Below are 12,273 nucleotides of genomic sequence, written 5' to 3' on the forward strand. Positions count from 1 at the left end.
CCGGCGATGCCTTGTCGTCGCCATTGCTGAACTTTTTTTTTTCCTTTTTCTTTTTCTTTTTCTTTTGGGGTTTTGAGTGACGCTTTTCCTGGGTCTAGACGAGAAAATAGTGAGTTGGAGAGTGTCAGTTAAAGTGGGCCTTGTTATTTAAAGCCCGTAGATTAGCGTAAAACTAAATCTAAACTCGACCAAACTTTCCAGTTAAAATGGATATTTTTTTTTTGGGTAATAAAATGGGCACAATAATTAAACCTTTATAGCTCAGTACTACAGCTCAAATGGCCCTTTCAGAGGCTGGGCCGTAGAAAGGTTCCGCCTGTGTAAATAATTTTCCTTTAGGCCCATAGATCAGTTTTCAAGAGCTAATCCGTGCCTTTTGTTTTCTGAAAAAGATTTTTTTAACGACTTGATTTTTTTTTAAAGCAAAAAAAAAACAACTTGAAATTTATAAGAGAAGAAGACGTTTCCTTTTTTAACATGTTTTTTGAACGATAAAAAACTTAAAAGGCGGAGTATTTGAGATGGTAACTGACATGATTTCCACTTTCTCTACGTTATAATGGGGTTTTTCGATATTAGTCCCTTAAATCGTGCATATTTTGATATTATAATGCCTCAAATCATTGAAATTTAATATTAGTTCACCAAATCCTTTAAGAGTGTTGATATAAGTCCTCCTATCACAAAATCTGTGTTAGATAGTAACCATGATTGGGTTAGTAGTAAATATATAAATTTACCCTCCTTTAATGCTAGAACACCCCCCTCATTTCCCAATTGATTTTTTTGTTAGCCCCAAATTTAGAAACTCCATTAACAAAGTTACTTGACAACATGAGAGCATGACTCAATAGCTTAAACTTGATTAGATTAATGGTTAATACATTTTATATCGTTTTTTATATTCCTATTTATCTTTGTTTTGTACCATTTAATTGTTACTTGATATTTTCTAGAGGCAATTTGCTTCCATGCATTTTGCATCCACGAATTAAACACAGGGACCCACAAGTTAAAAACATGGATTTTTAGTAAGTATATTATTGTTTGTTTATTATTTTTTACACATGGATCTATGGTTGCAACGTAGGATAAATGTACCAAATATAATTTTCTAAAATTATGCTAATTTCAGCTAGATTTGTGAATTAAGTCACATATCATCAACAAAATTCATGTACAACCAAATAAACTTTAATTGGATTTTAACCCTCATACAAATCCTCTTTAATATTCTTCACAAACAAACATACTTTAATTGTGGATTTTTCAAAAATAATTATATGCATCAAGATTAATCCACAACCAAAAAGCCCCATAGTATATTTACAGGGAAATAGATTTTAAATGAAGAAGGGCCCAAAAGAAGCTTGTCTAAAAAGCCTAAGTTAGGGAATCAAGAAAAAAAAAGACAACATTCAATCACTTGGAAGCCAAGAAAAAGAAGGCAAAGTCAAATTCATATTCAGTATTGTTGATCCTAAAAAAGGGGATATATCTCTTACTATACATCAATATCTAACATATTATGTATGAAATCACCTATCTCGATTAGACAGAGCCATCCAGTTTGGCAAATTCTTGAAATTTTATTTGTATTACTCGTTTTCTGTAGAAATCCAAAATTAATCAACATTTAGAGTCTTGTTTAGGTTGGGAAATGAATATTTAATTACTCGGAGATTAAGTCAAGTCCTAAGGGATTCCTGTTCTACCTCGAGTATATTATAAATAGTACCCAGAATCTCTGTTGTTTATTATCAATTCATCAATTGATCTCGTAAATAATTAGAGCCTTGACTATCTGAAAGAACAACATCTTCATTGTAGAACTTATTTTCTGTAAGTTTTGCTTAATAGTAAAAAAAATTTGAATGCAATCTTTTCTCTTTTTTCTATTATTTTTTCTTTCATGCATAGCTATTTAGTTTAGATTGCTTAGGATGATGATCCTAGAGTAGTTTTTACTTAGATTATTGATTCTTCTTCTTGAGCTTAATTTTTTCATGTTTTAATTAGTCTAGGCTATTAATAGTCAATAGAATAAATAGACTTTTATAAGTTATAGATATTTAAATATCGCATAGTCTATGCTTAGTTGATTATTTCTAGGGTTATCATTTAGTTAAGAGTAATTATTCATGAAATCTATAATTTATGAGATTTAGATTGGTAGGATATAAACATTCAATATAACATAGCCTATGCTTTTTAGATCCAATTGAATAAGATAATTGTTAATTCGCTAGATTTTAAATTGATAGGTTATAGACATTTAAATATTGGCATAGGCTGTGCTTTTTAGATCTATGTAAACAACATTAAAAAGAGAAGCATTAGATATCTAAGTAGCAATCAACCTAGTGGGTTTTTATCATAAGTGCTTAGTTAGTTCATAAATAATTCTAGACACCAACCAATAACCAAATCTCTCAACTCTTTTCTCGATGACCTGATTAAAGAAGATTTTAATACTCTATTTTTTCTGTGGATCGATCTGTAAGGATTACAAATAAACATCTGTATACTCCTAATATTCTTAGGATTTAGAAATCCCTCATCAATTAAGAATAATATGATGCTTGAGGAGACATGAAAGGGTTTTTGTAGGTTTCACGGAGAAAGTAGCCACATAGTTTGGATGAAGAGGTAGTTGTAGGGAAGAACGTTGTAGGGAAGAAAGATTGACTAAATAGGTTTGGAGTTAGGTTTTAAAATGGCTTAAGCTGATATTTGGTTTAAGTTAATGGATTTAAGGCATACTTGGCTAATACTTATTTCATGATTACTTGTAAGTTACTAACTTACAAGTAATCATGAAATAAGTATTAGCCAAGTATGCCTTAAATCCATTAACTTAAACCAAATAACAGCTTAAGCCATTTTAAAACCTAACTCCAAACCTATTTAGTCAATCTTTCTTCCCTATGTGTGTATGTGTGTGTGTGTGTGGCGGATATGTATATATATATATTACTTCAAGTTTCTTTACGATTAACTTGAAACTCTTTACTTTAAAGATATATATATATCAAGCAACAATGACCAATAACATAATGCTTGAAAATATCAAATTGCTAACAAAATCAGCACAATAGTTTCTTTATGATCTCAAAGCAATTCAGAATATAGTACTTGAAAATAAAATAAAACTACTACGACAACTAAATCTCACTGATCATATAGAATCGAAAGACTCTAAAACACCCATACTAGAGACATGTTCCTTGAAGAGCACTGAAGAAATTACCTTGGTCAAGGGATCAACAATCATTAACTGAGTCGGCAGATGAGGAACCACGATCAATCCTTATTCGACCTTATCAAGGACTAACAAGTACTTCACATCGATGTGCTTATTCCTGAAAGTTCTTGTTCTTTACAAACTGTATGACTGCCTGATTGTCACAATACAACTTTACTTGTCTTTGAATGGAATCCATGATCTTTAGTTCACTGATGAAATTCTTGAGCCAAGAGGCGTGCAATGTTGCTTCAAAAACAGCAACATACTCTGCCTCCATAGTGGATGTTGTCACTAAGGACTGCTTGACACTTTTCTAGGAAACTGCTCCTCCAGCAAGTAGAAATATATAACCTGATGTTGATTTTCTACTATCAGCACATCCTGTGAAATTTGAATCTGAATAATCGACGACTTCTAGATTTTTAGACCTTTTATAGAGCAACATGAAATCCTCGGTCCTCTGCAAATACCGCAAAGACTTCTTTATAGCTTTCCAATGAGCTACACCAGGATTTTGCTGAAACCTACCTAATATCCCACAATATAACTGATGTTTGGCCTGATGCATGACACCCATACATTAGACTGCCAACTGCAGAGACATACTCCTCAGAGTTCATGAGCCTACACTCAACTTCATTTCGCGAGTATTGAGATTTGTTGAACATATCTCCTTTGACAACTGGGGCTTCACTTGGTGCACAAATCTTCATGCTATATCGCTGAAGGACTTTCTCAATATAAGCCCTTTAAGATAAGCCCAACAAGCCTTTTGTACGATCTCTATGGATCTTGATGCCCAAAACATAATGAACATTTCCAAGGTCTTTCATATTGAAATGCCTTGAAAGAAAATCCTTAGTCTCATGTAGAAGATGAATATCACTACTGGCAAGCAATATATCATCTACATACAATACTAGAATGAGGAATCGGCTCCCATTGATTTTGAGGTATATGCAACGATTGACAGGATTCTATCGGAAGCCATTTGATGTTATCACTTAATGAAATTTTAAGTATCACTATCCGGAAGCCTATTTGAGACCATATATTGACTTTTTCAATCTGCAGACCAGATCTCCCTTAACTGCAAATCCTTCAGGCTGAACCATAAAGATTTCCTCATTCAGATCTCCATTCAAGAATATCGTCTTGACATCCATCTGATGAAGCTCAAAATCAAAATGGGTGATGAGAGCAAGAACTATCCTGAGAGAATCTTTCTTAGACACTAGAGAAAAAGTGTCAACGTAGTCAATTCTTTCTCTCTGCTTGAAACCCTTGGCCACTATCCTGGCCTTGAATCTCACAATGTTTCCTTCAGATTCCCTTTTGATATTGAAGACCCATTTGCATTCCATCGCTCTAGCTTTGTTCGGCAAAGGTACCAACTCCCAAACAGAGTTCTTTTCCATTTAATGAAGCTCTTCTTCCATAGCCTTCAGCCAATCAGCTGCATGAATGCTATCTCTAGCTCCTGAGTATGATGAGGGATCATCAGATTCTGGATCAATGCATCCACTTTCCTGAAGATAGACCTCATAGTCATCAGGTATGGCAGATCTTCTGACTCTAGAGGATCTTTTAACAGGTTGTGGCTCTTCCACAGGTACAAAGATTTCTTGAACTGGAGGAGGAGGTGAAATGCTATCTGGAAGAGTAGAGAATCTAGAGATGACATCTAATAGCAGAAGTGACTACTCATCTTCTAAAACTTCCTCAAAACTTAGACCATGATGTTCTGAAGAAGCATTAGGGTCTTCCAGAAACTCAGCATGATATGTCTCGGAGAATTGGTTAGACTGAGAAGAACAATAGAACTTGTAGCCCTTAGATCTTGTAGGATAGCTCATAAAGCGACATGACACTATTTGGGCTTCTAATTTCTTAATATCTGGATTATAAGGCCGCGTCTCTGCTGGACATCCCCAAACACGTAGATGACCAAGACTACGATCTCTGCTAGTCTAAAGCTTGAACGCGGTCTTAACTACTGTCTTACAAAGGAGACAATTTATGACATATACAGCTGTCTTCAATGCTTCACCCAAAAACTTTCAGGCAAATCTGAATGACTCATCATACTGCAAATAGCATCTTGATAAGTACGATTTTTTCTTTCAGCTACTCCATTTTGCTGTGGAGAACTTGAGAGAGTATACTGAGGAACAATACCTTATGACCTCAAGTACTTAATGAAGGGACCTTGATTTGTGTCGTCCTAATCGTTTTTACCATAGAATTCCCCACCTCGATCAGAACACATAGATTTAATCTTTCTTTCTAACTATTTTTCAACTTCAGCTTGAAAGATCTTGAAAACATCAAGTGCCTCATATTTGTGGTGAAGAAGAAAAATATAGGCATAGCGCGAAAAATCATCTATGAAAGAGATGAAGTATCACTGACCACCATGAGAGGGAGTAGAAAAAGATTCACAAATATCTGTATGAATGAGGTCAATGAGACCTTTACTCCTAGAGACTTCAAATGTTTTCAATTTAGTCATCTTTCCCTTGATACAGTCAACACATGTCCATATATTTAATCTTTCTTTCTAACTACTTTTCAACTTCAGCTTGAAAGATCTTGAAAACATCCAGTGCCTCATATTTATGACATATACAGCTGTCTCCAATGCTTCACTGGAGACGATTTATGACATATACAGCTGTCTTCAATACTTCACCCAAAAACTTCCTGGAGACGATTTATGACATATACAGCTGTCTTCAATGCTTCACTGGAGACGATTTATAACATATATAGCTATCTTCAATGCTTCACCCAAAAACATCCTGGAGACGATTTGTGACATATACAGCTGTCTTCAATGCTTCACCCAAAAATTTCAGGAAAATCTGAATGATTCATCATACTACAAATAGCATCTTGATAAGTACGATTTCTTCTTTCAGCTACTCCATTTAGCTGCAGAGAACCTGGGAGAGTTTACTGAGGAACAATACCTTATGAACTCAAGTACTTAATGAAGGGACCACGATTTGTGTCGTCCTGATCGCTTTTACCATAGAATTCCCCACCTCGATCAGAACGCACAGATTTAATCTTTCTTTCTAACTATTTTTCAACTTCAGCTTGAAAGATCTTGAAAACATCCAGTGCATCATATTTGTGATGAAGAAGAAAAATATAGGCATAGGAGAAAAAGCATCTATGAAAGAGATGAAGTATCGCTGACCACCATGAGAGGGAGTAGAAAAAGATCCACAAATATCTGTATGAATGAGGTCAAGGAGACCTTTACTCCTAGAGACTTTAATTTTTTTCAATTTAGTCATCTTTTCCTTGATACAGTCAACACATGTACCAAAATTAGAGAAATCTAATTGTTCAAGAACACCAAATTTTACTAAGGATTCCAAACGCTTTCTTGAAGCATGTCCCAATCTCTAGTGCCAAAGTATGGAAAAATTGCTATTAAGCCTAGGATGCTTTATACTAGAAGAAGATGAATTCACAATCATACAGAGAGGGGAAGGAAAAGATGCATCTAAACTTAATCTATAAAGACCGTCAATTAAGAAACCATGTCCGATAACATCCAAACCTTTTCTGATAGAAAAAGAATTATTCTCGAAAACAAAGCTGTAACCAGATCCAGAAAGTCTAGAAACTAAAATAAGATTCCTTCTCATAGAATGTACATAGAAAGTGTCTGATAAAACTAAGGAAACTCTAAAATCTAAGCGCAAACTAAAAGTCCCAACGAGCTTCACCTCCAAAGGCTGTGAGTTTCCCAAAAACAGCTGTTCATTTGCCCTTGCCTTCTAACTGTGGATTATTCCATGTAATAAAGTTGAAATATGCACAGAGGCACCATAATCAATCCACCAAGAACTTGAAGGAACATCAACTAAGTTTGTGTTACAACAAACATGAACTAAATCCATATCTCCTTCTTCTCTAAGCACTTCTTATACTTCAGACAGTCTCTCTTCATATGACCAGGTTTCTTGCAGAAGAAACATTTAACCTTTTCACTTGCTGAAGAAGTGCTAGAAACAGTGGAAAAATTGCCGAAAGACTTCTTCCCCCTAATTGTGCCATTGATTCTTGAAGGATTTCTTTCCTACCTTATTTGGTCCAAGCTTGCCATGTGCCAGATTTGCCATCTCAGCTTTTCCTATTTTCAGCTGCTCTTCCTCAGCAACATATACAACAATAAGCTCATTCAAGTCCCATTTCCTATCTTGAGAACTGTAGTTCACCTTAAAAGTGTCAAATTTGTTTGGTAAAGAAGCGAATGCAAAATGAACCATCAGATCATCCTCTAACTGAAGTCCTAACTCCCTGAGACGAATGATCAACTGAGAAACCTTCAAAATGTGCTGACGAACATCACCACTTCCATCTTATTTCAGATTAATGAGTTTGATCAGATAATTATACTGTCATGTTCTAACGGATCCCTCAAACTACTTCTTGATGGTCTCAAGCAACTCCTTAGCAGTTTCGCAAGCTAGAATCCCTCCACTAATAGTCTGATCTACCGATGCTCTAATGATCAGCATTGCAAGCTTGTTGGCTTTGCCCCACTTAGCATGAGATTTCTTTTCAGATAGACTTGATGATTTATTAGGCTCTTCTGGCTTATCTTCAGTGAGAACATAGTCGTAGTCAAGACACCCAAGTACTATTTTAACTTGCATCTTTCAGTTGCCATAGTTGGAACCAGTAAGGGGCTCAATCCCAGTCAGATGCTTCTGGATAAACTGTCCGTCCATCTGCATTACACCATGGACGTATAAATCAAATGAGACCTTCAATTTTATTAACTTTAATATTTCCACATCCAATTTAGGGTTAGAATGGATGGGTCAGAGTGTTTTACGTATGCAACCTTCCACTCTTTTGACCCACTTAGCATGAGATTTCTTTTCAGATTGACTTGATGACTCATCAGGCTCTTCTGGCTTATCTTCAGTGAGAACATAGTCGTAGTCAAGACACCCAAGTACTATTTTAACTTGCATCTTCTAGTTGTCACAGTTGGAACCGATGAGGCGCTCAATCCTAATCAGATGCTTCTAGATAAACTGTCTGTCCATCTGTATTAAACCATGGATATATAAATCAAATGAGACCTTTAATTTTATTAACTTTAATATTTCCACATCCAACTCAGGGTTAGAATAGATGGGTCAGAGTGTTTTACGTATGCAACCTTCCACTCTACGGGACATGCAGGTGCAACATCTCATCACACCTTTGGGCAAGTGATTTGACATGTCATTCGCCCCCCAAATGTGATATATAATCACCTACAGGACTAGCCTACACAGTGTCAGTTTGATTTGAACGCTTCCTAACCTTTAGGCAATAGGGTTATTCTTCTCCTATTGACATGTTTCAACTATCCTGCACCACTTATCCTGTAGGGGATTTCCTAAACACCTTTGGGCAAGACTAGTAGTCCACCAACAGGTAAGTGCAACCTTCCAATCCAAATAAGACTAAACTCAACCTTAGAAAATTAGGGTATTATAGGTTGGTCACCTTGGGGCAAGACACTAACCTACTCTACCATAATTTCTGACTGTTTTGCTGATCTTCCATAACCCCATAGGTTGATCTAATACTATCATCCGTTTTATCATGACCCAAATATTTACCCCACTTGAAATAAGGATATAATCAGGGTAAATTAATTATCTTTGTAGGCGTATAAAATTGCCTATAGGTCCCTTAGCACAGCTCGACGCCGATTTAACAAACGGACCACCGGGCGACGTATCCAAACAAGACCGTTAGCTCGCCAACGCTGAAGCCAAGCTATACGCAACGGAGCAGGTTAACGAGGCGACAAATCGCACCCAAGCATTGGAATGCATCCACTCGCACGCGGAATCAAACCAATGTTTAGGTGAATCACCGAGTCATCTAAACAAGAGCGAACTCGGATGAATCACGATCAAATCAACATCAATTCCGGACTCAAATTCAGAAGTTGATTTACTGCCATATCAGGAACCCGACTCACTGCCAAATCTGGAATCAAGTCAAAGAGTCGTTGCCAAGTCAATCAACCACACAAGAGAACCAGAACCGGAAACAAAGGACGAAACGGACAAACACCCGGGGACTCGGCCGAAACCGAACCACCCCAGGGTGGCTCGGCCCAAGCCGTCAAAGAGTCGTTGCCAAGTCAATCAACCACACAAGAGAACCAGAACCGGAAACAAAGGACGAAACGGACAAACACCCGGGGACTCGGCCGAAACCGAACCACCCCAGGGTGGCTCGGCCCAAGCCGAGCCACCCTGAGGTGGCTCGGCTCAGAACTGTGCGCGGGCACAGTTCTGAGTGCCTATAAATAGGCCTTGTGCTCATTTGTTTCAGAGGTTGGAAATTTTGGAGAGAGGCGAAGCCCTGCTGGATTGAAGACTCAGATCTAAAAAAGATCACAACTTTGAAGGCTTGGAGACTTGGACTTTCAGATCCGGTGCTCGGCGATCACCAACGCCAAATAAGGCAGGAGTTCGAGAGGATTGGATTTGAGATCTACACGATCACACTCCGGATCTAAGCTTGGTTCTTAGATCCCGAGATTCGAGCGGTTGTTTCCTTGGTGAAACAATCCCTCCCGGCTATTATTCCCTTGGTGGAATATTACCCGTCATATCGTGTAGATCCGACCGGATCGAGATCACGCGGTGGTCCACGGCAAATAACCCCGGCGCAGGCAAAGAACCCACCAAAGCGAGCGACCGCAAAACAGGAGCTCGCGATTAGTTCGACAAATAAGGAAAATTGTAATCTTTACTTTGTTTTCTTTGATTTTTCATTGTAACCGGATCTTATAAAAAGACCGGATCTTTGTAACGCATAAAGTTGTTAACTGAGATAGCAATGATATCAACAATGAAGAAAGCTACGATTTTTCCCGCGAACAATCTGGCGACCACAGTGGGAGCCAACAGCTTTACTGCCGAAGCTGTCGCGTCGCAGCCGCGGATCCCGATCCCGGTCGAGGAGGAGGTCGAGTACGAATTCGACCAACAAAAGTTCGAGGAGTATCTGTCATCCTCGTCCGAATCCACCTCCCCTCGCAAGTCCAAGTCTCCAAAGCTCTCTTCCAAGAGAAAACTTCGTTGGTACGAAGAAGTTGAAGCTGCCAACGAAGATCTCGCCCCGTTTGATGCCGAAGCTGCATCGGGTGAGATCTCTCCTTCCAACCAGGTCAGATCTGCTCTGGCCGAATCTTCCGTTGCCGAGGGCGTAGTGACTCTCTCAAAGAGAGCCCGCCAAAGGCAACGTCAGCGCCTTGCGAAACAAATCGCAAAGGCAATGGAATCTGTGGACGGGATCCGTTACAACACGGATCTGAAGAACAGAAGAGGCGAACGACCTCAACAACCAATGAATGGCAACTCCTCCAAGCCACCAACGAACGAATGGATCCGTGTCAAACGGAACCGTTCAACGCTGGAGGATCGCATTCAGAAGCGCCGCGCACTCTCAGCACAAGCACGAGCTCAAGTTCAAGAAGCCCGTAGAAGGTGGCAGAATGGAGTAGCCAAGAAATCACCACTAACTCACAAAATATGGAGGCCAAAGTCCAAAGTGGTGAGTCAGGCCGAGGATCGACCTTTACAGCCTTCAAAACGAGTTCAACCTCCCGAACCATCCCGAGGAAGGAGGTCAATCTTGGAGCGCCTCGGTCCAATTCCCGACGAGCGCAACGAAGTCCATGAACGCTCGGGCCCGATGAAGAGGCTCCGAACTAATCAACATGCTGGGGGTCGACACAACCCTCAACATGACAAAGAGTTTACGGCACCCAAGCGCACTACCTTGCGCATCGAAGTTCGGGAGCCCGCTGAGAATTCATGTCTACAAAGGCGTGTTTCGAGGCGAGTGACTCTCGGAAGTCCAAATAAGGCAGTTTGCTCTCAGAAGGAAACGTTGTCATCCGAGGATGATAACGTTATACCTGGGAAATCATGCCAACACGCGATAGGTTACTCCGATCAAATGGACGAGTTGTACTATCGTGCTGGGGGTACGAACAAAACAAGAAAAAGAAGCCCTCAAGGGCTCGAAACTCAGTGCCCATGTGCCAAGCTCATTCGGGTAGTACTGTCTCAATGCAACTGCATCAAGGGAGTCCCCGAGAGAATTTCAGTGTTCGAAAGGCTCGGCACCGAAACGCCAAAACCAAGGCATAGGCGCTTCCGGCAAAGAAGAACAGTGGTTAAGGATGGAGAATTTCCGAAGGTCACCGCCAACATGACCAGCAAAGAGACATCGACACAGATTGATCTCAAATCGTTTCTGGAAGCGTCCCGGCGTGTAACCCGTCTGCAGTCCGGAGCCATCGCACGAGGAACTTATGGTAGGGTTCGGATAAGATTGCCTTCGGAAGATGAAGAATCGGATTCCTGCTCTGCTGTCGCATCGGACAATACAGTGTCCAGCGAAGGACAACCCCGCGAGTCATTCATGATAGGCGCGGAAGAAATGGCCAAAATGCTTGAAGACGCTTTGGCTAAGCAGAAAGAAAGTTTTAAATTCGAGATGGAGACGGCCATGCAGCAGATGAGAGAGATGCATGAACAGCAAATCCAAGCATTCAGGAACCAACAAGGTGAACCAAGCCACCGTAACCAGGTTGCTCAGGAAAAGGAGCACGCGGATGGGGATGAAGCTCACAATGCCAATAACCCTCCCATCAATGCAGGGGGTGGTAGTGAGGATGCCAACGGGGATACAAGTGAAGACTTGAAGATCAAAAGCCTCGAGAGTAAAATCAATACGTTGCTGTCTGCTCAAGAGGTAAAGAAAACGGGCATTCCTTGTCCATACCCGAGGGAATGGGAATCAATCCCCTATCCGGCGAAGTTTAGTCTAATCAACTTCACGCCGTTCGATGGAAGGGGTTCCCCCACCCAGCATTTGATTTATTTCAAATCGCACCTGGGTGCTATCTCTGGGAACGAGCCTCTGATGGTGCGGTCATTCGTCGGCACTCTTCGCGGAGCTGCCTTCGATTGGTATCG

The sequence above is a fragment of the Asparagus officinalis genome, chromosome 1, assembly GCF_001876935.1.
Source record: "Asparagus officinalis chromosome 1, Aspof.V1, whole genome shotgun sequence".
Classification (NCBI taxonomy): Eukaryota; Viridiplantae; Streptophyta; class Magnoliopsida; order Asparagales; family Asparagaceae; genus Asparagus; species Asparagus officinalis.